Source organism: Callithrix jacchus, chromosome 15 (assembly GCF_049354715.1).
Source record: "Callithrix jacchus isolate 240 chromosome 15, calJac240_pri, whole genome shotgun sequence".
Taxonomy (NCBI): Eukaryota; Metazoa; Chordata; class Mammalia; order Primates; family Cebidae; genus Callithrix; species Callithrix jacchus.
In genome coordinates this window covers 98,044,735-98,071,439 of record NC_133516.1, presented here as the reverse complement: position 1 = coordinate 98,071,439, position 26,705 = coordinate 98,044,735, and the positions used below count along the sequence as shown (strand labels likewise).

Here is a 26,705-nt window from a genome sequence, read left to right as displayed (position 1 = left end):
AAAAAAGCGAAAAAGAAATGGATAGTTGCAGATAGAAAGGGAGAGGAGAACTTGGTTATCTCTGAATTGCAGCCTCTGCTGTTGCAGACACGTGATCTCATGCGCCATGTGCTCTGCAGAGCCCTGGAGTGCTGCCAGCCATGATCCACCTTATATTTAATAGACATTTGCACAGAAACACTGCCTGAGAGATGTTAATTGCTCATAACATTTCCTTTTTTTAAATTTAATTTTACAGGCTGCTAGTCATAAAATAGAGAATGTTGTTTGGCTAGGTTGAAATTTTTAATGTTCAGCTCTTACATTTTTCTATGAGATAATTTTTCCTGTGAAAAGTTAGTAATAAATACTGTGTACTTGCATCATGCCTCATTCCAGTTACCATCAGAGAGTCACTGAGATTTGAAAAGAATTCCAGGGTCTTCTGCACTCTGCTCAGCTCTCCTGGAAATGCTCCTCCAAGCAGTAGGTCTGAGCTATAGGGAGACTGTCTCTTTTCTGTATTATGTTTCTTGAAGTCTTGCTCAGTTATTTATTCTGTGACAAACACCTTAAATCCTGAAGGCTCACAGTCCTTCTGGTTCTATCACAATCACTGAATGATTTTTTATGTTCTCTTTAAATTTCATTCAGTTTGGAGAGTATTATGCAAAATATCTGTATAGAAGCACCAAATAAAACAATTTCTAATTATTTCCTAAGGACTACAGCAAAAAGGGAAGTGATACCTGATGGCAAATAGTGACAGGATGTATTTTAGTAGAGAGTTCTTTTGTAATAGGTGACATATTTTGACCACTCAGTATCATCCATGTTCTATGATTCTGTATTCTTTTAATGCAACATGCTATCTTGCCTCTGATTTTAATGTGTTTCTTTTCACTGCTATGAAGTCTTTTCCTTTTTTTTTTGGCTATTCAAAAGTTACCTCCACTAAATGTTTTTCCAGACCCGACTACAAGGCTCAATTTGTCTTTTTTCTATCCTAGCCTAAATGTTTTCTCAAGTGTAGTAGTGCTTATCTATGGCACTGTAATTATTTGTATACATGTTTGTCTTTCTTACTATGTTATGAACCCTTTAAAGAGCAATCATCTCTTATTGTTTTCTGACTCTTTATTGTCTAACAGTGCTGGACCCATGCAAAGTGCCCATAAGTGTTTGCAGAAAAAAATCCTTTTTATAAATGACCAAAAGTTTCTACAGAATTTAAAATGGCAACAGATATTTAATTTCAAATAGGCTCCTCTCCGCTTTCACCAAATCAGCATCACTTCAGAAGGCATGCTATTGTCCATGCTTTAAAAATAACTAAACCGTTTCTTGTGTAAAATTTACATGAACAATTGAGCAATTGAGAAATAGGAAAAGGGAATATCCTATACAAATAAAAATTAGATAATTATGGAACAATATTTCCTTTATAAAGGGAATTTGTTATGTTAAAGTGAAACATTTTAGGAGTTTAAACAGAAAAAAATGCTTGCTTATGAAAGGCGAATAAAGTGTCTCAATTTCTGGAAACTTCTACACATATGCTAAATAATCCTTTGCAATATTGCCCCTGGAGTAACTTGTTTGTTTTTGTATGTTAGACTAGGATCTTCATTTTAGATCTTGTTTTGTCTGCTTGAATCTTATAGCATACAGTTCAATCTTCAAGAGAACGTGAGCGTAACCTTCCCTTTCTTCCGTACTGCATAGAACCTCGAGGCAGTTTTCCAACAAAATTGTTCAGTGAGTTGCTTTAGGCCACAGAGCAAGTAAGTTGTAATAAAGGGAAAAGAGTTCAGGTCTCTTATTTCTCTGCAACCTCACTACTCTATGAAGATTATAGTGTTCTAATGTGAGACCACATACTTCGTAATGGTCTGTAAAAGAGTGTAGATTTTCTAAGGTAGTGTGATTCCCCATAAAGAAACAAACTTCCCATAAATAACAGACCCTTAATATAATCTATTTGAAATGAAGAGCTTTAAAAATGTTTATCCCTGGCCAAATATGGTGGCTCATGCCTGTAACCCCAGCACTTTGGGAGGCTGAGGTAGGCAGATCACCTGGGAGCAGGAGTTCCAGACCAGCCTGACAAACATGGTGAAACCCCATCTCTACTAAAAATAAAGGATTCTCTGGCATGGTGGTCAGTGCCTGTAATCCCAACTACTTGGGAGGCTGAGGCAGGAGAATCATTTGAACCCAGGACGCAGAGATTGCAGTGAGCCGAGATTGTGCCACTGCACTCCAGCCTGGGTGACAAGAGCAAAACTCTGTTTCAAAAAGAAAAAAAAAGAAAGGTTATCCTCACTAAGCCCATTCCTGGGACTCTCTTGAGGAAGGGATCAAAGATGAGTGCAAAGATTTATACTGAAGAATTTCATGTCATTATCTGAGGAAAGAATGGAAGACTATTATATGTTCAACAATGTAGACTGTAAATAAGTCGCAGTACACCTATCTGATGAAGTATAAAACAGAAATTTAGATGTGGGAAGATTTTTATACAGGCATTGAAGAATAGCCACAAAACAACATTGCATAAAGACAAGAGCAAACTGATATATAAAAAGAAAAAAACATGAAATTTTTTAGCAAAAAGTATATAAATGCATACATACATACATATCAGAATAAAAATGGAAAAATTAGAATAAAATTGAAAAAAATTAGAGTTAAGACGTTTTTTAAAAAAAATTTCTCATTATCCTGTAATAAGCCTATGTTGCTATAAAATGAGATAAAAAAAGGAATTTTTCAGGGTACCAAGTTACAGATTAAACATAAGATTTACTGGAATTTTACTGTAGGAAATTTTGATTTAGGATCTACTCGGTGTATTACAGAGAACTGTTATAAATGGTGTCTTGCCTCATGGTATCCTAGGATATTTAAATAGATTTGACTTGATGAGTATGGGCTGTTTGTTTTTTTCCTGTAAATCCGTTTGAGTTCTTTGTAAATTCTGGATATCAGCCCTTTGTCAGATGGGTAAACTGCAAAAATTTTTTCCCATTCTGTTGGTTGCCGATCCACTCTAGTGACTGTTTCTTTTGCCATGCAGAAGCTGTGGAGTTTCATTAGGTCCCATTTGTCTATTTTGGCTTTTGTTGCCAATGCTTTTGGTGTTTCGTTCATAAAGTCCTTGCCTACTCCTATGTCCTGGATGGTTTTGCCTAGATTTCCTTCTAGGGTTTTTATGGTGCCAGGTCTTATGTTTAAGTCTTTAATCCATCTGGAGTTAATTTTAGTGTAAGGTGTCAGGAAGGGGTCCAGTTTCTGCTTTCTGCACATGGCTAGCCAGTTTTCCCAACACCATTTATTAAACAGGGAATCCTTTCCCCCTTGCTTGTTTTTGTCAGGTTTATCAAAGATTGTATAGTTGTAGATATGTTGTGTTGCCTCCGGTGCCTCTGTTTTGTTCCATTGGTCTATATCTCTGTTTTGGTACCAGTACCATGCTGTTTTGATTACTGTAGCCTTGTAGTATAGTTTGAAATCCGGTAGTGTGATGCCCCCCGCTGTGTTCTTTTTGCTTAGAATTGACTTGGCTATGTGGGCTCTCTTTTGGTTCCATATGAAGTTCATGGTGGTTTTTTCCAGTTCTGTGAAGAAAGTCAATGGTAGCTTGATGGGGATAGCGTTGATTCTGTAAATTACTTTGGGCAGTATAGCCATTTTCACGATATTAATTCTTCCTAACCATGAACATAGAATGTTTCTCCATCTGTTTGTGTTCTCTCTGATTTCGTTGAGCAGTGATTTATAGTTCTCCTTGAAGAGGTCCCTTACGTTCCTTGTGAGTTGTATTCCAAGGTATTTTATTCTTTTTGTAGCAATTGTGAATGGCAGTTCGTTCTTGATTTGGCTTTCTTTAAGTCTGTTATTGGTGTAGACGAATGCTTGTGATTTTTGCACATTGATTTTCTATCCTGAGACTTTGCTGAAGTTGCTTATCAGTTTCAGGAGTTTTTGGGCTGAGGTGATGGGGTCTTCTAGGTATACTATCATGTCGTCTGCAAATAGAGACAATTTGGCTTCCACCTTTCCTATTTGAATACCCTTTATTTCTTTTTCTTGCCTGATTGCTCTGGCTAGAACTTCCAGTACTATATTGAATAGGAGTGGTGAGAGAGGGCATCCTTGTCTAGTGCCAGATTTCAAAGGGAATGCTTCCAGTTTTTGCCCATTCAGTATGATATTGGCTGTTGGTTTGTCATAAATAGCTTTTATTACTTTGAGATACGTTCCATCGATACCGAGTTTATTGAGGGTTTTTAGCATAAAGGGCTGTTGAATTTTGTCAAATGCCTTCTCTGTGTCAATTGAGATAATCATGTGGTTTTTGTTTTTGGTTCTGTTTATGTGGTGAATTACGTTGATAGACTTGTGTATGTTGAACCAGCCTTGCATCCCCGGGATGAATCCTACTTGATCATGGTGAATAAGTTTTTTGATTTGCTGTTGCAATCGGCTTGCCAATATTTTATTGAAGATTTTTGCATCTATGTTCATCATGGATATTGGCCTGAAGTTTTCTTTTCTTGTTAGGTCTCTGCCGGGTTTTGGTATCAGGATGATGTTGGTCTCGTAAAATGATTTGGGAAGTATTCCCTCTTTTTGGATTGTTTGAAATAGTTTTAGAAGGAATGGTAGCAGCTCCTCTTTGTGTGTCTGGTAGAATTCGGCTGTGAACCCGTCTGGACCTGGGCTTTTTTTGTGTGGTAGGCTCTTAATTGCTGCCTCGACTTCTGACCTTGTTATTGGTCTATTCATAGTTTCAGCTTCCTACTGGTTGAGGCTTGGGAGGACACAGGAGTCCAGGAATTTATCCATTTCTTCCAGGTTTACTAGTTTATGTGCATAGAGTTGTTTGTAATATTCTCTGATGATGGTTTGAATTTCTGTGGAATCTGTGGTGATTTCCCCTTTATCATTTTTTATTGCATCTATTTGGTTGTTCTCTCTTTTATTTTTAATCAATCTGGCTAGCGGTCTGTCTATTTTGTTGATCTTTTCAAAAAACCAGCTCTTGGATTTATTGATTTTTTGAAGGGTTTTTCGTATCTCAATCTCCTTCAGTTCAGCTCTGATCTTAGTTATTTCTTGTCTTCTGCTGGGTTTTGAGATTTTTTGATCTTGCTCCTCTAGCTCTTTCAATTTTGACGATAGGGTGTCAATTTTGGATCTCTCCATTCTCCTCATATGGGCACTTATTGCTATATACTTTCCTCTAGAGACTGCTTTAAATGTGTCCCAGAGGTTCTGGCACGTTGTGTCTTCGTTCTCATTGGTTTCGAAGAACTTCTTTATTTCTCACTTCATTTCATTGTTTACCCAGTCAACATTCAAGAGCCAGTTGTTCAGTTTCCATGAAGCTGTGCGGTTCTGGGTTGGTTTCTGTATTCTGAGTTCTAACTTGATTGCACTATGGTCTGAGAGGCTGTTTGTTATGATTTCAGTTGTTTTGCATTTGTTGAGCAGTGCTTTACTTCCAATTATGTGGTCAATTTTTGAGTAGGTGTGATGTGGTGCTGAGAAGAATGTATATTCTGTGGATTTGGGGTGGAGAGTTCTGTAAATGTCTATCAGGTTTGCTTGCTCCAGGTCTGAGTTCAAGCCCTGGATATCCTTGTTGATTTTCTGTCTGGTTGATCTGTCTAATATTGACAGTGGAGTGTTAAAGTCTCCCACTATTATTGTGTGGGAGTCTAAGTCCTTTTGTAAGTCATTAAGAACTTGCCTTATGTATCTGGGTGCTCCTGTGTTGGGTCCATATATGTTTAGGATCGTTAGCTCTTCTTGTTGTATCGATCCTTTTACCATTATGTAATGGCCTTCTTTGTCTCTTTTGATCTTTGTTGCTTTAAAGTCTATTTTATCAGAGATGAGAATTGCAACTCCTGCTTTTTTTTGCTTTCCATTAGCTTGGTAAATCTTCCTTCATCCCTTTATTTTGAGCCTTTATGTATCCTTGCATGTGAGATGGGTTTCCTGGATACAGCACACTGATGGATTTTGGATTTTTATCCAATTTGCCAGTCTGTGTCTTTTGATTGGTGCATTTAGTCCATTTACATTTAGGGTTAATATTGTTATGTGTGAATTTGATACTGCCATTTTGATGCTAAGTGGCTGTTTTGCCTGTTAGTTGTTGTAGAATCTTCATTATGTTGATGCTCTTTAACTTTTAGTGTGATTTTGGAATGGCTGGTACTGGTTGTTCCTTTCTATGTGTAGTGCCTCTTTTCGGAGCTCTTGTAAAGCTGGCATGGTGGTGACAAAATCTCTGAGTACTTGCTTGTTCGCAAAGGATTTTATTTTTCCTTCACTTCTGAAGCTCAGTTTGGCTGGATATGAAATTCTGGGTTGAAAGTTCTTTTCTTTAAGAATGTTGAATATTGGCCCCCACTCTCTTCTGGCTTGTAGTGTTTCTGCCGAGAGATCTGCTGTGAGTCTGATGGGCTTCCCTTTGTGGGTAACTCGACCTTTCTCTCTGGCTGTCCTTAGTATTTTCTCCTTTATTTCAACCTTGTTGAATCTGACGATTATGTGTCTTGGGGTTGCTCTTCTTGCAGAATATCTTTGTGGTGTTCCCTGGATTTCCTGCATTTGAGTGTTGGCCTGTCTTGCTAGGTGGGGGAAGTTTTCCTGGATGATGTCCTGAAGAGTATTTTCCAGCTTGGATTCATTCTCTTTGTCCCCTTCTGGTACACCTATCAAACGTAGATTAGGTCTTTTCACATAGTCCCACATTTCTTGGAGACTTTGTTCATTCCTTTTTGCGCTTTTTTCTCTAATCTTGGTTTCTCGTTTTATTTCATTGAGTTGGTCTTCGACTTCAGATATTCTTTCTTCTGCTTGGTCAATTCGGCTATTGAAACTTGTGCATGCTTCGCGAAGTTCTCGTATTGTGTTTTTCAGCTCCTTTAATTCATTCATATTCCTCTCTAAGTTATCCATTCTTGTTATCATTTCCTCATATCTTTTTTTAAGTTCCTTAGTTTCTTTGCATTGATTTAATACATGTTCTTTTATCTCACAAAAGTTTCTCATTATCCACCTTCTGAAGTCTAATTCCGTCATTTCATCACAGTCATTGTCCATCCAGCTTTGCTCCCTTGCTGCTGAGGAGTTTTGGTCCTTTCTAGGAGGCGAGGTGTTCTGGTTTCAGGTGTTTTCCTCCTTTTTGCGCTGGTTTCTTCCCACCTTTGTGGGTTTATCCGCTTGTCGTCTGCGTAGTTGCTGACTTTTCAATTGGGTCTCTGAGTGGACACCCAGATTGTTGATGATGAAGTATTTCTGTTACTTGGTTTTCCTTCTACCAGCCTAGCCCCTTCACTGTACGACTGCTGAGGTCCACTCCAGGCCCTGCTTGTCTGGGGTGCACCTCTATCAGCTGTGGCACAGTGAGGGATGCTACCCGTTTCTTTTTCTGCTATCTTTGTCCCAGGATGATGCCTGCCAAATGTCAGTCTTTTGGATATAGAGGGGTCAGGGAACTGCTTGAGGAGACAGTCTGTACTTTTTTGGAGTTCAATTGCTGAGCTGTGAGCTCTGTTGTTCATTCAGGGCTGTTAGGCTGCTATGTTTGATTCTGCTGCAACAGATCTCATTAAAAAAAAAACCGTTTTTTCTCAAATGCTCTGTGTTGGGGGGTTTGGGCTTTATTTTTCGATGTCCAATGAGGTGTCCTGCCCAGCTAGAAGGCAGACTAGCCACTGTTTGGCTGCCGAGGCTCCGCCCTGCTGTTGTGTGATTCGCCCTGTTCCTGCAGGCTCTGCTGTGGTCTCCGCCATGCCCTGCGGCAGAGTCTCTTCGTTGTAGCGTGTTGCCTCAGCAAGGCAGGCTGCGTCAGCAGTGGGCGTGTATCTCAGTAGGGACAGGTTGCCTCGGCAACGGCTGGCTGCGTCAGCAGTGGGCGTGTATCTCAGTTGGGGCGGGTTGCCTCGGTAGTGGTGGACGCCCCTCCCCCACAGAGCGTCTCGGACCGTCTGCTCGGGATAGTTTGAAATCGTGGTTTTGTTCGTCCCACTGGGTGTCCCAAACGATCTGTCCCTGCAATCCCCTGGGCTGGCCTACTGTCCAAGTCTCGTTCAGTCTCAAGTCCAGCCCTCTCACGTCTCAGGTTGCCGGTTCAACAGGGCACCCGGACAAGCGCGCCCTGTGGGGATTGCTGGGTAGGGCCGGCTGCCGCCGCCCCGGCTGCTGGCTTCGCCAGGCAGACCTACTGCCTGGCGTCCCGTGTCTTTTTTATACTTGGGAGTTTCCCCGTTCTGTGGGCAACAAAGATCAGTCTGGAAATGCAGCTCCGACTCACCGTTTGCGGATTCAACGAGAGCTCCAATCCTGGGTTGTTCTCACAGCGCCATCTTGAGTCCTCCTGCTTTGATTATTTTTAAATGCCTTTATTTACCCTCCTCACCCTTGAATAAGTAATATGAATGGATATTTATTTAGAATATAATGTTATAACACTAAGATGTTTTATGGAAGCCTCATGATTACCACAAAACAAATACCAGCAGAGGATACACAAAATTAAGTGAGAAAGTAATCAAAACATGTTACTACACACTGGGGTCTGTTGGGGGGAATAGGGGAGTGACAGCGGGGGGTGAGGAGTTGGGGAGAGATAGCATGGGGAGAAATGGCAGATATAGGTAAAGGGGAGGAAGGCAGCACATCACACTGCCACGTGTGCACCTATGCAACTATCTTGCATGTTCTTCACATGTACCTCAAAACCTAAAATGCAATAAAAAAATTTATAAACAATAGAGATTATTTTCTCACAGTTCTGGAGGCAGAAGTTCATAATCAAGGTGCCAGCAGGTTCAGTGTCTGCTAAAGGCCTGCTTCTCATTGATTGGCATGTCTAGGTGTCCTCACATAGGAGAAGGGATAGAAGGGCAAAAAGGGGGCTGCATTCTCACATGAGAGACTTATGAAAGAGATAAACTTGCCCCCCCTCAAGTTTTTTTAAAAGCACTAATCAATTTATGAGGGTGGAGCTCCCATAGCCAAGACTCAAATAAAATCATAGATGAAAGAGGAGACATTACAATAGATGACATAGAGATTAAAAAGTTTAAAAGATACTTTTATGAAAAATTTTATTCCAATGATTTGAATAATCTAGAAGAAATGGATCAGTTTCTAGAAACATGCAATCTACAAACAGAAAAATCTCACTAGAAGTATAACTAGTAAGGATATTGTATTAGTAATCAAAAACCTTTCAACAAAGAAAAGCTCAGGATCAGCTGGCTTCCCCAAGGAATATCAAACATTTAAAAAATAATTAATGTCAACTTTTAAAAAAAATTGAGAGAACACTTTCAAACCTATTTTATGAGTCTAACTTTGGCCTGATAACGAAGTCAGGAAAGATATTACAAGAAAATAAAACTTTGGGACAATATTTCTGTTGAATATAGATGCAAATATCATCACCAAAACACTAGAAAACAAAATTTAAGAGCACATTAAAATAATTGTACGTTGCAATCAAGTGCAATTTATCCCTGAGATGCAAACATGTTTCAACGTAAGAAAATCAATTAGTGTGATGTACTACATTAAAAGCATGAAGGATGAAAATCACATGATGATCTCAAGAGATGAGTCATGTATGAAAGTCCACAGCTAACATCATACAGAATAGTAAATAATTGAAAGCTTTTTTTCTCAGATCATGAAGAAGACAAAGATGCCCTGAACACTTTTATTCAACTTAGTTCTGGGAGTACTAGCCAGAGAAATTAGACAAGAAAATATAAAAAGCATTCGAATTAGAATGGAAAAAGTAATATTATCTTTGTTTGCAGATGACATCATCATATACATAGAAAATTCCAGAGAGTCTGCAAAAGCCTGTTAGTATTAATAAATAAATTCAGCAAAGTTTCAGAATCCCAAATAAACATACACAAATCAGTTGTGCCTCTGTACTTAAAATTAAACAGGAAATAAATAAAGTAGTCACATTTCCAATAGCTTCAAAAATAATAAAATACTTTTTATTATAAATATGAATTTTATGGCCAGGTGCAGTGGCTCATGCCTGTAAGCCCAGCACTTTGGGAGGCTGAGATAGATGGATGACCTGAGATTGGGAGTTTGATACCAGCTTGACCAACATACAGAAACTCCATTTCTACTAAAAATACAAAATTAACCAGGTGTAGTGGCACATGCCTATTATCCCAGCTACTCAGCAGGTTGAGGCAGGAGAATCACTTGAACCTGGGAGGCAGAGGTTGCAGTGAGCCAAGATTGTGCCATTGCACTCCAGCCTGGGAAACAAGAGTGAAACTCCATCTCAAAAACAAATAAAATAAATGAACAAATAAATAAATTTTATGAAGGGGATGAAAAATTTGTACAGTAAAAACTGCAAAACAGTGAGGAAAGAAATTAGAGAACAAAAATAAATGAAAAGACATCCATGTTCATGGATTAGAAGAACTTATATTGTCCAAATCTCCATACTACCCAAAGTGGTCTATAGATTAATAAAATCCCTTCTAAAATCTCACTAGTATTTTTTCCAAAAACATAAAAAATAATCCTAAAATTTATGTGGAACCACAAAAGACCTTAAATAAATAAAACAGTCTTGATAAAAAAGCTGAAGCTGGTGACCTCTCATATTCTAATTTTAAAACATATTACAAAGCTACAGCAATCAATATGTTATGGTACTGGAATATATTTAGACCTATAGACTAATGCAACAAAATAAAGAGCCCAGAAATAAACTCATGAATAAACCCATTTATATATGGTCAAAGGATCTTCTGCAAGGGTGTCATAGAGGAAAGATAATATTGCAAAATGATGCTAAGAAAGGTGGGCATAAACATGAAAAAGAATGAAATTGGACCCTTATCTTGCACCATACACAAAAATCAACTCAAAATGGATTAAAGAATTTAAATTTGAAACCTAAAACTATAAAATTTCTAGAAGAAAATATAGGGAAAATCTTAGTAACATTAGTCTTGACAGTTATTTCTTAGATCTGACACAAAAAGCATAGACAACAAAACAAAAGTGGGCAAGTGACACTATGTCATGCTACATCAAAGCTAGTGCACAACAAAAGAAAAAAATAATAAGATTGAAAAGTTACCCTGTGTAGTGGTAGAAAATATTTGCAAAATCATGAACAGAATGAATAACATGTTATATCTGATAAGGGGTTAAAATCCAACATATATAAATACTTCCTACAACTCAATAGTAAAAGAACCTCCCCCACTGCCAGAGACACACACACACACACACACACACAGACACACACACACAATAAAGCAGGTCAAGATCTTTGACACGTAAGTGGCCAATAAGTATATGAAAATATGTTCAACACCACTAATCATCAGGGAAACACAAATCAAAACCTCATATAGATATCACTTGATGTTAGAATGAACATTACAAGGAAAATTGAAAATAGGTGTTGGCAAGAAAGTGGAGAAGTTGGAATCCTTGTGCACAGTTGGTGGTAATGTAAAATCTTGCAACCACTAAAGAAACAGTATAGAGGTTCCCAAAACAATGAAATATATAGTGCTACCAAATAATTGAGCAATCCCACTTCTAGGTATTCATCTAAAGCAATTGGAATCAGGAACCTAAAGAAATATCTATACTTCTATGTTTATTACAGGATTGTTTACAATAGTAAATATCAATAGGTAAATTGAAAAATAAAATATGATATATACATACAATGAAATATTATTCAGCCATAAGAGGGAAATTCTGTTATATGCTGCAACATGGATGAACCATGGAGACATTATATTAAGTGAAATAAGCCAGTCATAGAGGGACAAATACTCCATGACTTCACTTATATGAATCATTTAAAGTAGTCAAAATCATAGAAACAGAAATGGTGATTGCCAGGGTTTGGAATGAAGGAAATGGCAAGTTGCTGATTAATGGATATAAAGGTCCAGACATGCAAGATGCAAAATGTCTAGAAATCTGCTTTACAAAATTGTATTTAGAGTTGACAATACTGTATTGTACAATTAAAATTTTAGGCCAGGCACAGTGGCTCATGCCTGTAATCCCAGCACTTTGGGAGGTTGAGGTGGGCATATTGCTTGAGGTCAGGAGTTTGAGACCAGACTAGCCAACAAGGTGAAACCCCATCTCTACTAAACATACAAAAAATTAGCTGGGCATGGTGGCACACACCTGTAGTCCTAGCTACTCAGCAGGCTGAGGCGGGAAAATGGCTGGAACCCAGGTGGCAGAGGTTGCAGTGAGCTGAGATCACACGCTACTGCACTCCAGCCTGGGTGACAGAGTGAGACTCCATCTCAAAATACATACATACATACATACATACATAAAATAAAAATTTGATAAGGTAGAGCTCATACGATATGTATCTTTACACAACAAATATGAGGAAATTGAATTTAGCAATATATAAAAATGCTAACATTGTCACAAATGTGGTTTATTCAAGGAAGCAATATTGGTTTAACATTTGAAACTCAAAGATAAAAGACTTGTTTATCCCATTAGTAAGTGAAAAAATTTGATAAAATTGAAAATATGTTTATGAAAAGAAGTTTCAGTAAGCTAGAAATATAAGGAAAATTTCTCAATCTGAAAAGAATATCTGCAAAACATGTAAAGGTAATGGAATACTTAATAGTGAAATATTGAATGCTTTACTTCTTAAAGTCTGAAATGGTACAAGAATATAATGTCTTCTTTTCAATATTATACTGTGGTTTTAATTAGTAAAATACTACCAAATGAAAATAATTAAACATTAATATTCAAAATGTAAATGTAAAACACTTGCAAATGATATGCTTTAGATATATAGAAAATTCAAAAAACAATCATCAAGAATGGAATTTAGCACTTTTGTTGAATAAATGGAAAATATAAAAATTATATTTCTTTATACTTGTAAAAAACATTCAAAATAGTATAAAGTATCAAACATCTAAAAATAAATACAATAGAATATATGCCAGACCTTTCCCCAGAAAACTAGAAAACATTTTAACAAAAAATTTTCAAGTCCTAAATAAATGGAGTTTATTTAGATAAATAGAATATACAATGTTCATGGATCAGAAGACTTAATACTGTTGAAATGTCAATTTTTCTTAAATTGATATTCAAATTTAAAACAATATTGATCAAAATTCTGACAACCTTTTTTTTTTAAAAAAAAAAAGCTTGCATGATGATACAAAGGGTGTAGCATACCTAACATAATCTTGAAAGAGAAGCACATAGTTGGAGGGCTTATATTGCCTGATATCAGTATTTAACACACAACTACAGTTATTAGGCCATTGTTGTACTGATTGACATAAGGATAGAGCATAAATTTGACAAATTTTGATGATGTATACATTCATGTAACTAAATCCTGGATCCCAATCATAATATAAAATATTTTTATTTTCTCAAAGTTTTTACTCTGCTACGTTTCAGCTAATCCTCACCCTCCATCCAGAAAAAACCATTATTATGATTTTTGTAACTGTAGATATTTTCTGCCCTTGAACATTATATAAATGGAATAAAATAGTGAATATTCTTTTCTGTTTTTTTTTTTAATTTACAATAATGTCTGAGGCATTCATTCATGTTCTTGAGAATCTCAGTGGGGTTTTTTGTTGTTGCTGTTAAATTGCTGAGAAGCATGAATATGTTATAAACATAGTTTGTTTTTCCACTATCCTCTGACTAGGCATTTGGGTTCTTTGCAGTTTTGGCTACTATGAATAAAGCTGCTATGTAAATTTATGTACAAGTTATTTCATGAGCATATGCTTTTAATTTTCTTGGATAAATTCCTAGGAATTGCTAATGCATGGGCATACTTTATGCTTAAATTTATTTAAAATGAACAGTTTTCCAAAGTGGTTGTACCATTTTTCACTCCCACTCACAAATTTTGAGATGTTTATTTATTCTACATTCTTGTGAATATTTGTTGTTATCAGTCTTTTAAAAAATATTTTGTATAGCAATTCCTTAATGACTAATGAGGATTACCATTTTTTATTGTGCTTATTTGCCATTCCTATATCTTTTGTGAAAAGCCTTTCAAGTTAATTTCTTTTAATTTTCCATTTGGTTGGTATTTTTTCTATTAATTTTTGCAAGTGTTTTATATGTTCTAGATATGAGCCCTTTGTCAGCTACTTACTGTAAGTATTTTCTTCTAATCCTTAGATTGCTTATATATTTTAACATGTTTTAAAATAAATATGTCAAGTATTTTATTTATCATATTAATGAGGTAACTGGTTAGAATTTTTAACTAGTTCATGTGAGATTTTGAATTACACTAATTCTGCAGGGTATTGGTTTCAGCATTCCTTGTGGATTCCAGAATCCATGGATGCTCAAGTTCACTGTATAAAATGGTGTAGTATTTGTGTATAATCTGCATGCATGCTTCCATATATGTTAAATCATATTTACATTACTTATATCTAATACAATGTAGATGCTATATAAATAGTTGCTATACTATATTTTTAAATAACATACTTATTATTTTTATGGTTAGATAATTTGTTACTTAAAAAAATTTTCCATCTGCAGTTGGTTGAATCCACTGATGTGGAACCTACAGTTACAGAGGACCAATTGTGTAGAAGTTTATATTCTCTACTGAATGAAATTTATTATCATGGTTATGAACAGAGATCATTTTATTGCTAGGAATTATTTTAAAGGCTATCAGTTTTCTACACATTAATCACTACCTCTATGGAGTTATATAATTGCCCAGTCAAAAGATAAGCGTTTCATGCCCTTGTAGAGTCAGATAATTTTTAGGGGTCTACTAGGCAATGCCTAGTGCTCCATTAAAATAATCCCTAGCATACTCTTTGGTCTATTTTCAAGTCTTGAACCCTTTTTTCCAGCAGTGTTTCCCTCTCTAATGACCTGTGACTATAAATAATCTTTAAATATTATTATTTTTCCCTTTTATTCTTAGTTGACACGTAATAATTATACCTATTTGTGGGATTAAAAGTGAAATTTTCATACTTTTATACATTGTGTAATTATCAAAGAGGGTAATTAGCATATTCAACACCTCAAACTACTATTTCTTGGTGTTGTGAACATTCAGAATCCTCTCAATTTAGGTTTTTGAAAATATGAAATAAATTATTATTAACCATAGTTACTCTACAGTGCTCCAGAGCACCAGAGCTCATATTTTTAATTTTGCTGTAATTTTATCTTTTAAACAACCTCTCCCATTCTCTCCTCCTCCTTACCCTTCCCAGCCTCTAATACTTAGTTGTACTCTATACTTCCATTGGCTCAAAACAGTTTTCTTATTTTCACATATGAATGAGAACATGTGGTCTTTATCTCTCTTTGCCTGATGTACTTTACTTAACATAATGTTAATCAGGCTTACCTATGTTGCCACACATGACAGGATTTTATTATTTTTTTATGGCTGAACAGCATTCCATTGTGTATATATACCACACTTGGTTTATCCATTCATCCATCGATGGACAGTTACGGGGAGTCAGTATCTTAGCTATTATGAATATTAAGTAAACATGGGGTTGCAGGTATCCCTTTGATATGCTGATTTATTTTCCTTTGAAATACCTAGAAGTGGATTGCTGGATCATCTGGAAATTCTATTTTCAGTTTTTTGAGAAACTACCATACTGTTTTCCATAATGCTGTATAAATTTACATTTCCACCAACAGTATATGAGTTCCATTTTCTAGGCATTGTCACTGGCATTTGTTATTTTCTTTTTGTTAATAGCTATTCTAACTAGAGTGAGATAATATTGAGCCTGGAAGACATTATGTTAAGCAAAGTATGTCAGGCACAGAGAGGTAAATACCACATATTCTCATATGTGAAAACAAGAAAACTATTGATTTGCATTTTCCTGAAAATGATGTTAAGTCTTTTCTTTAATGTTTGTTGGACATTTGTATGTTTTCTTTTGGGAAATGTTTATTCAGTTTTTGGCCTACTTTTTAAAATGGCTTTTTACTATTTTGCTATTGAATTGTTTGGTTTCCTTGTATATTCTACACATTAGTCCCTTGTCAGATGAATACTTGCAATATTTATTCTCATTATATAAATGGTCTTTTCGTTCTATTGATTGTTTCTTTTGTTGTGCAGAAGATTTTCAGTTTAATACAGTCCTATTTGACTATTTTTGTTTTTGTTGTCTGTACTTTTAAAGTCTCAGGCATAAAATCTTTGCCTAATGTCCTGAGGTATTTCTTCTGTTTTCTTCCAGTAATTTCATAGTTTTTGGCTTTGTGTTCAAGTCTTTAATCTATTTCTAGTCTATTTCTGCACGTATTGAAAGATACGGATCTAGTTTCCTCTGCATATGGATATCCCGTTTTCCCAGTACCATTTATTAAAGAAAATACCCTTTCCTCAGTGTCTGTTCTTGGCTCCTTTGTTAAAAATCAGTTGGCTGTAAACATGCGGATTTATTTCTGGGTTCTTTATTCTGTTCCATTGTTCTGTATGTCTATTTTAATACCAATACCACGCTATTCTGGTTCAGCTTTTTTGTCTTGCTCAGTATTGCTTTCACTATTCAGAGTCCTTTGAGGTACCACACAAATTTTAGGATTGTTCTTTCTACTACTGTGAAGAATGTCATTGATATTTTGATAAGGATTGCGCTCAATCTGAACACTACTTTAGACAATATGGTCATTTTAACAATATGCTTCCAATCCATGAGCATAGGATATCTTTTTGTTTGTGTTCTCATTTTTTTTCATGAGTGTTTTGTAGTTTCCATTGTAGAGGTCCTTCATCTCTTGGCCAAATTTATTTTTAGGTATTTTGGGTAGCTATTGTAAATATGATTGTTTTCTTAATTTCTTTTTCAGTTGATTACTGGTGTATAAAAATGCTACTGATTTTTGCACATTGATTTTTATTTTGTATTCTGCAACTTTATTGAATTTGTTTATCAGTTCTGAGAGGGTTTTGGCAAAAGTCTCTAGGCTTGTCTATATATAAGATCATGTTGTTTGCAAAGAGGGATAATATAGCTTCTTCTTTTCAATTTGGATGCCTTTTATTTCTTTATCTTGACTAATTGTTAGGCTGCAACTTCCAGTACTATATTAAGTAAGAGTGGTAAAGTGGGCATCTTTGCCGTGTTCAAGTTCTCAGATCAAAGACTTTCAGCTTTTCTCCTTGTCTTATATGGCTCTTATTATGTGGACATATGTTCCTTCCAAGCCTAAATTGTTGAGAGTTTTTATTATTAAGAGATGTTGAACTTTGTCACATTCCTTTTTTGCATCTGTTGAGATGATTATACGGGTTTTGTTCATCATTCTATCGAAGTGATGTATCACAATTATTTATTTATATATGCTGAACTGTCCTTGCATACCTGGGATAAATCCCTTACATATAATTCTTTTAATATGCTATTAATTTGGTTTGCTAGTATTTTGATGAGGATATTTGCATCTATATACATTAGGGATATTGGTCTGTAGTTTTCTCTTTTCCGTTTTGTTCCTATCTGGTTTTGGTATCATGGTAATGCTGGCCTTGCAGAATCAGTTAGGAAGAACTCTCTTCTCTTCAATTTTCGGAATAGTATGAGAATTGGTGTTCTTTAAAAGTCCAGTAGAATTCAATAGTAAAGCCATCTAATCCTGAGCTTTTCTTTGTTGGGAGACTTTCTATTGCACATTCAGTCTTGTTACTCCTTACTAATCTGTTCAGGGTTTCTGTTTCTTCCTGGTTCAATATTCGGAAATTGTACATGTCCAGAAATTTATCCATTCCTTCCCCAAGTTTTTCAATATTTAGCTTGCAGTTGTTTGTAGTAGTCTTTAATGATCTTTTAAATTTCCATATTACCAGTTGTAATGTCTCCTTTTTTATTTTACTTGTTTGGATTCTCTCTCTTTTTTCTTGGTTAATCTAGCTAGTGGTTTATTAATTTTGTCTATCTTTTGAAAATGTAACTTTTCATTTTGTTAATTATTTGTATTGTATTTTTTGTCTCTGTGTCACTTACTACTGCTCTAATCTTTATTGTTTTCTTCCTTCTGCTAATTTTGGTTTGGTTTGTTCTTGCTTGTCTAGTTCTTTGAGGTGAAATTTTAGGTTGTTTATTTCTAAATCTTTCTACTTTTAATGTATTTATTTATTGCTATAAACTTCTCTCTTTGTACTACTATTGCTATAACCCATAAGTTTCAGTATATTGTGTTTCCATTTTCACTTGTGTCAAGAAATTTTAAAAATTTATTATTAATTCATTTTTTGACCCAGTGCTCAGGAGCATGTTGTATAATTTCCATGTCTCTGTGCAGTTTACAAAGTTTCTCTTGTCGATTTCTACTTTTACTACATTTTGTGATTTGAATAGACTTGATATGCTCTCAGTTGTTAAAAATTTGTTGAGATTTGCTTTGTAACCTACCATATGGTCTATCTTGGAGAATGTTCCATATGCTGATGATAAAAATGTGTATTCTACAGCTGCTAGATGACATTTTCTACAAATGTATTTTAGGTCCATTTGGTCTAAAGTGCAGTTTAAATCCAATGTTTCTTCACAGATATTTTTGTCTAGATGTTGAAGTTCTCAACTGTTGTTTTAGTAGGATCTATCTCTCTTTTTAGCTCTAAGAATATTTACTTTATATATCTGGATGGTCTTGTGTTGAGTGAATATATATTTTATAGTTGTCATATCCTTTCACTGAATTGATCCCTTTGTCATTAAATAATGACCTTCTTGTCTCTTTTTTTCTGTTTTTGACAAATGGAATATGCACATTAGTCCCGCCTCCTATCTGCCATCTTTTTCAAGTGTATTTTGTGTGTTATCAAGATAGTAGGTATTTTTCTTTGCTTTCAGGTATAGTACTCAAGTGCTTCTTACAGGGGTGGTCTAGTGGTAATAAAAAATATGAAATGCTTTACAAATTTGCATGTCATCCACTCACAGGAACTATGCAAATCATCTCTTTATCATTTTAATTTTTAGTATATGTGCTGCCAAAGTGGTTTGTTTGCCTTAGTATCTTTTTCCTTCTTTTTAAGCTATTAGTATCTATAAATCTAAATGTGTAAAACTGAATACTGTATAAATGAGACATTTTAGGCATGTCTCATATAAACAGCATTTAGTTTTGGAATTTTTTCCAAAAACTTTTAACATAGTTATGGTATAATTTTGATGTAAGTCTATCATCTTACTACTTGTTTTCTACTTGTATCAGTAGATCTTTGTTACTCAAATGTAAATGTTCTTTCACTTTTTAAGATTCTTATGACAAATATCATTCACTCAAGAGTTGAGATCGAAGAACATATTGCTTGTTCTGAAGTCCAGTGAATAAAATCCCTTTCCTAGGTTATGTGATTAGAATGAGGTCCTCATTATTTATTGTCCTTAGCATATTGTGTTGAGATAAGGCTGATCCACAGCTATAATTATATTGAATTCAATTCCCTTTTACCTTGTAAATATTTGAGTTGGGAGTGAGCTGGCTGCACTTTCCAATATGGTGGTTGTTCTTTGGATTGATCACTTTTAGGACTAAAAAATCCAGTCATTTTGAAAATGCACAGGATCATGTTTTCAGATCCTCCTTTTCTACAGCTCTGTTGTAAAATTTGAGGGTATTGTTGGAGGAGAGAATTATTAGGCCAGCAATTTGTTTCATGCTGGTGTATTTTTTATACTACAGTTCAGTCACACGATCATTCAAGATAATTCTGACCTCTCCTATTTTCCATGAAATCTGATGCTATCCTTTCTCTTCCTAAAACAATTTTTTCCCTTGCCTTTGTTTACATTGTAATTTTCTGGTTTCTCCCTACCTACTGGCTGCTTAATTAGAATTTTAATTCTTTTTGCTTTCCCAGTTAAAATATAAAACTTGTAATCTGCTTTTGAAACTCACCATACTTGTTTTAGTAATCTCAGGACGTGGTGTGGTTTGGCTGTTTCCCCACCCAAATCTCATCTTGAATTGTAGTTCCCATAATCCCCATGTGTTGTGGGAGGGACATGGTGGGAGGTAATTGAATCTTGGGAGTGGCTATGCTGCTGTTCTTGTGATAGTGAGTGAGTGAGTCCTCATGAGACCTGATTTTTTAAAGGCGCTTTCCCCTCCTTGCTTGGCACTTCCATCATGTGAAGAAGGACATGTTTGCTTCCCTTTTGCAAACACTGAAGTTTCCTGAGGCCTCCTGGTCATACTGAACTGTGAATCAATTAAACCTCTTTCCTTTATAAATTATCTGGTCTTGGGCAGTTCTTTATAGCAGTATGTAAATGGATTAATACACTATCCAAAACATTAAATACCAAAAGATTTAAAAGATATGCCAGATATTTCTACTGAAACTACAAAACACGGCCAAAAATATTTTAAAGAAAATACAAATAAATACAAAGATATACAAGTTTATGTATCAGAAGATTTAATATTTATAGATACAGTTTTCCTCAAATTGACCTGTAAAGATTTTTGAGTTGGGGTCTCACTCTGTTGCTGAGGTTGGAGTGCAGTGGCATGATCATGACTCACTGCAGTCCTGTAATCCTGGGCTCAACAATCCTTTCCTGTATACATTACCCAGTCTCAGGTATGTCCTTATTAGCAGCATGAGAATAGACTAATGTAAGAGGGGTGCAACAAAATTCTTGCAGCGAAGGAATTCACTATACATTAATTTTCATTCCTCTCTCTTTCTCTGTGTATGTATTGTTTATCAACAGTAAACATTCATTAAGTTTATTTTCTGTGCTACTTGCTGGGAATACAAAGAGCCTTAAGATACCATCTCTGCCCTTAAGGAGCTTATAAATAAAATAAATAAGAATATTATTATAATTCTGAAGTAATTCTGAGAATGCTGCCCTTAGCCATGAATACAATTTTCTTCCTCCCTGAAGCTTTTATGCATTCTCCTTTTCACCTTCTATTTTTATTTTCTTGAAAATTTGTTTTAAGGACTTAGCTCTCTTCACATATGGGAATACGTGATAGGAGAGAGGTGAAAAAGAAATGAGGAGGAAAAGTAGGAGTGAAGAAAGAAGGGTCTCAAGGCAAATGGCTTTCTGCTTCTATACTACAAGTAACATAAATGCAATTAAGATTCTTTACAGTGGCTCACGCTGTAATAACAGTACTTTGGTAGGTCAAGGTGGGTGGATCTTCTGAGTTCAGCCTATTCAACAATGCAAAATCCTGTCTCTATTAAAAATACAAAATTTAGCTGTTCATGGTGGTGCATGCCTGTAATCCCGGCTACTTGGGAGGCTGAGGCAAAGAATCACTTGGATCCAAGAGGCTAGGGTTGCAGTGATCAGAGGTCATACCACTGCACTCCAGACTAGGTAACAGAGTGAGACTCCATTTCAACAAAAACAACAAAAAGAATAAAATTACAGTGTTTTAAGCTTTCTAAAGGGCTCTTAGAATTTCATCCAATTTTATGTTCACAACATTCCATTTTATTGTGGAAAAACTGAGTCAGGATATGTCTATGTGTTTACCAGACACCTCCATCCTTCAGCTTTTAAAACACATTTCTTTAACTTAATACATTATTAATTTGATCCTGGGAACAATCCTCTGAGTCCTTCGCTCATGAAACAGGGAGGAGGAGTAGAATCATACATGTTTGAAAGGCAGAAAAAAAATACCCTGCTCAGTTTGAATCCTTGTTTATTTACTTGCTAGCTGTGTGACTTCCATTTAACTTCCATGAGCCCATGTTTCTGTTACATGTGAATAACAGTTCCTCCTAGTAGAGTTTTGTGTCAAGCCTGTTATATTCTAAGTGTTGGTTCATTTTCTACTTCCACTGAATTGGATCAGTTCTTCCAAAGACAGAGATTTTTTTTCATGTAAAGTGGTACTTTTCCTAAACAAAGACAGTATTTTCCGTTCTGTAATTGACCTGCAGATTGGGTTGGCTGTACATTTAGGAAGGTGGATGCTAGCTACTTCTTGCTTTACTAGACTGGTGTGGCTGTGTTCCTTTTGTTCACCTGACACAAAGTCTTAGGGAACATGTTATCCTGTACAAAATTTATTTTTAAATAATACACTAAAACATTCCATATAGAATAAGCTCCTGAAAACAGAAAAAAAGGGACCTGAAATCTACTACTATATGGTGTATGCATAGCTGCACAATTTCTAATCTGGTACGAGTTCAAATGTAACAATTAGTGTCACACTTCACCCTATTCAGAGTAGTCTAAAGCTTATCTGCCACAGGCAATAATAATCAGGACTCAATAAAAGGTGTTGGAGCAGATGGAGGGACTGCAGTTTCCAATTAAACTCCTCTTTGTTAAGCTTTATATTCTCATGATTTATTGAACAGACTTCAGCTCTCCGTCACCTATACAACTGGTATTTGGGTTTAGCACTGCTCTGTACATTTGCTTACTTTCTAAGGTAGAAAAAGCCTCTGTGTAAATGGAGAATCTCATCTTTTTTGCTGAAATACTGCAGATGATGTTTTGTTTTGCAGCCAGAACAAAAAGAGGAAGAGAAAAAGACAATTAATATTTATTGAGCATTGAGAATATCTGGTAGGCATTTTTGGGTGAATCGACTCTTGAATAATTTGCTTCATTTAATCCTCATGATTATACTGTGAGGAAGAGGTTGTTTCTTATTTGGTCACCACTTTGTTGATGAGAAAACTGAAACTTGGAGTTTGAATCAGTAAGCAGATGTGAAAACACAAAAAGACTACCCATTCATAATATTGTATTGCCAAGGGAAAGATAAGAGAGATTTTATAAATGAGAGTGTAGAGAACTTTGTTAATAAGAACATCTTGTTTTATTAAAAGCAACAATGATATGTCTATGTATATGAGTCAAAAGAACTAATATTTTTAAAGCTCTAGGAGACTGTTTTACATGTGACTATTATTACCACGTGAAGTGTTTAACAAACGTGTGTGGACATCACACACATACCTATGTTAGGCACTGACAGCTTAGCGGTGGGAAACAGAGGCTACATGTCTGCTTTCCTAGAAAACTCAAATGCAGATGTTCATGAGATTTCAGTTAATGCTTACCCATTGTTCATTGAGAAAATGAGACTTCGGTTTACTTTATTAGTCTGAGGCCATTAACAAGGCAGAAAGGCTCCACTAGCATGGAAAGTACAAAGAATGCTTCAGAAGCAAGTGACAAAAAAGCTGATGTACCTCCCTAAATGAGTCCTGGAACCTGAAAAGGAATATGGGATGAAAGATAGAAAGGCCAGGTGTTTTCACTGTCTCATGAAGAAGAGCATGGTTTCAGAGCACTTAGGATTCTTCAGAAAGTAGAATTTCTTTCCGTGTTGCTGTATTTGCTCCTTCCAAATCGCTCTTCTCAGGCTTCTACCAAGGCAGCCCAGCTACTCAGTAAGTAACAGCTGATAACAAAATAGTTCTGTGTTCCTCATCAGCAAGGGGGAATTAACTGTCTTAAGCAGGGTATTTGATGTCACTCTACATACAAAGATTCAACAACTGTGTGTTGGGACATGAATCCTACTCATAGGGTAATTTGAGTTAAATCTGCAACAACTTTATAGTCAATCGCTTACATGCAACGTTAATGTCTTTTGTTTCCAGAATTAAAGAAATAGATTTCAAGGTACAGTGAAATATGTAGAACCCGTGATGTAAGGCAAGCATTTATAATTATAGAAATCAGTGTACAGTCTAACAAAATGATACAAATGCAAGCAGGAAAGGGGTAATAAACGAAAATAAAACCAGAGATTTTTTTCAGTATCTGTGGAAAAAATATAAAGAAACATTCAAAGCAGTATGAGACTGTTGAATTCATCTAATGAGTAGGAATGTCAAAATGGTTCAAATATCATAAAAATGATCAATGAGTTGGAAAAAAGGACTTCTCAGGGAAACTTTAATTATAAATATAACTAGGGAAGACCTTTGTTACCACATGACTCATAACACAGATTTGAATACCACAGAGTTATATGACTCCTCAAATGGAACTTTATAAGAAAATTATAATTATAAACTGCTCTGGGTAGATCATAAAATGTGCGTGTGTGTGTGTGTGTGTGTGTGTGTGTGTGAGAGAGAGAGAGAGAGAGAGAGAATGACTGATGTCTATGGAAGGATTTATTCATTTAATAGAATATTATTATGATAAGTTAATATGCTATTAAAAGGGCTTTGCAAAATTAAAATAATAAACTTTCTGTTTATAAAATAGTCGTATGATGAAAGGGATCACGGAAGATGGTTATTATGATGCCATGAGTGTGATAAAATTATTTCAGTCCGAACTCTAGACTATTAAGGATATAAGGCCAGGTATGGTGGCTCACACCAGTAATCCCAGCACTTTGGGAAGCCAAAGCGAGTGGATCACCTGACATCAAGAGTTTGAGACCAGCCCGGCCAACATGGTGAAACTCTGTCTCTACTAAAATTAAAAAACTTAGCTGGGCGTGGTCGCAGGTGCCTGTAATCCCAGATACTGGGAAGGCTGAGCCAGGAGAATCCCTTGAACCCAGGAGGCCGAGTTTCTCAATTACTCCAGTTGAAATATAATTGTTTATTGACTGTTCGGTTGCTTTCTGTCTGGGGGGTGTGGTGAAAGCTAGACCACTCTAGTCAGTCACCTTACTGATGTTATTCCTGTTTATATTTTTTGAATGTATTAATGTGTATATATTTTTGTATGTATGTATACGTGTGTGTGTGTGTGTGTGTGTGTGTGTGTGTGTGTGTGTTATATATCCACATTTAATTTCTCAGTTAGCTTTAGGCATCTATCTACCACAGAAAAAGATTAAGAATGTCAGGTGAATTCAAAGGGAAAGTGAACTAATATTCAGCCTCTGGTCATACAAATAGAAGTTTACAGGAGACAACTACCTTGAAAGTTAGGCATTGCTAAACAGGATTTTCTAGATTCTTTTATCTAGATCTCATAACTGAGACCAAATTTGCTTGGCCTCACTCATGTTATACCTCATGAAGGGAAGAGAAAGAGAAAGAGAAAGAGACAGAGAGACGCACAGAGACAGAGACAGAAAACCTAAGAATAAATGAAAGAGAATATGCTGCTTGCAGTCCAGGTAGTTGGTAGGGAAAGGATGGCAAGAAGACGACAGAGAGAAGGGTCTTCAGATCATGAAGAAGGGCTTTATTATCTGTCTAAAATTGAAAACAGAAATTGACATGGTTATGAGAGAGCCTGCTTGATCAGGGTTTCCTGAGTGTCAAGCCTCAGTTGGGAGCCTAGCCCACAGATACTCCTAACGTGGTGTGTGGTTTGCTGTAAAGCAGGTGGATAATGGTCTTTCAGGCATTCTGGAATCACAGAATTTCCTGTATACCCCAGTGAAGTGATGAAGAGGTGTTAAAATTGCCTTTGGGTAACAGAGGCCTGGAGTCAAGACCAAGTTGCCACCATAGATTTTGAGACTGAGTGAAAATTGTGGTACTGAGGTTCTAGCAGAGTTGCCAACATGTCATCCCAAAAGCCTGGTGGAGCCTGTTGCCTATTGGCAGTCACCAATCTGAGGGACAGACCAGTTCACATATTCTGCACAAGAGATAATAGAGATCCGGTACCTCATGGATCTGAGGCACATTCACCTCATGTCTCCTTCACCCACTTCTGTAAGAACAAGGTCATCTCCTGTCATACGTATAAACTTGAGAAAAGCACTGGTTGTTCCTTTCTATGTTTAGAGCTTCTTTCAGGAGCTCTTGTAAAGCAGGCCTGGTGGTGATGAAATCTCTGAGCAATTGCTTGTTTGTAAAGGATTTTATTTTCCTTCATTTATGAAACTTAGTTTGGCTGGATATGAAATTCTAGGTTGAAAGTTCTTTTCTTTGAGAATGTTGAATATTGGCCCCCACTCTCTTCTGGCTTGTAGGGTTTCTGCTGAGAGATCTGCTGTGAGTCTGATGGGCTTCCCTTTCTGGGTAACCCGACCTTTCTCTCTGGCTGCCCTTAGCATTTTCTCCTTCATTTCAACCCTGGTGAATCTAACGATTATGTGTCTTGGGGTTGCTCTTCTTGAGGAATATCTTTGTGGTGTTCTCTGTATTTTCCAGACTTAAGTATTGGCCTGTCTTGCTAGGTTGGGGAAGTTTTCCTGGATAATAAGAAAAGTAAAGAGAAAGAGGGAAATCTGAAATATTTAGCACTTACCTATAAAATAGTGAATTATGTGAAAGAGGTGAATCTGAAACAACCCTAATAAGATATTTAACTTTGAAGAGACTGAAAAAGGACTGTTGAAACCAGAGGAGTTGGAAATATTTTAATGATAAGTAAAAAAAAAAAATCCTACTCAGCATGGTTGGAAATTGTGAAAAAGATAAATGCAGTTTTAGAAAATTAAGCTTTTCTTTGTGCCACCAACTCATATTAGAATTAAATGTTCAAAGTCAGATCTTAATGTAAACCTAGAGTTTACAAAATTAATTGAGTTAAAGGATTCAATTTTTGGTGTTTCTCTTATGCTCTTAGGGAAAAGTAGTAACTCTCAATTGACACAAATATGAAGATTGGAAGGAAATATTTCATTTTGAATTAATACACATTTTTAATGAGATTGTACCACTGCTTGGATAAAATAAACTCCAGACTACTCAACTCTGATATACTAGAATGAGACTC

General features: G+C 35.9%; 1 protein-coding gene and 1 non-coding gene across 2 annotated transcripts in view; one reads left to right on the top strand and one right to left on the bottom strand.

The window, feature by feature from the left end:
* LOC103788406 (uncharacterized) overlaps positions 1-26,705 on the top strand; it is a 394,706-nt gene that overhangs the window by 203,698 nt on the left and 164,303 nt on the right. The gene's annotated exons all lie outside the window — the stretch shown is intronic.
* Positions 18,960-19,063, bottom strand: LOC118148157 (U6 spliceosomal RNA). The gene has a single exon (XR_004734942.2). It is a non-coding gene; the product is annotated as a U6 spliceosomal RNA (small nuclear RNA).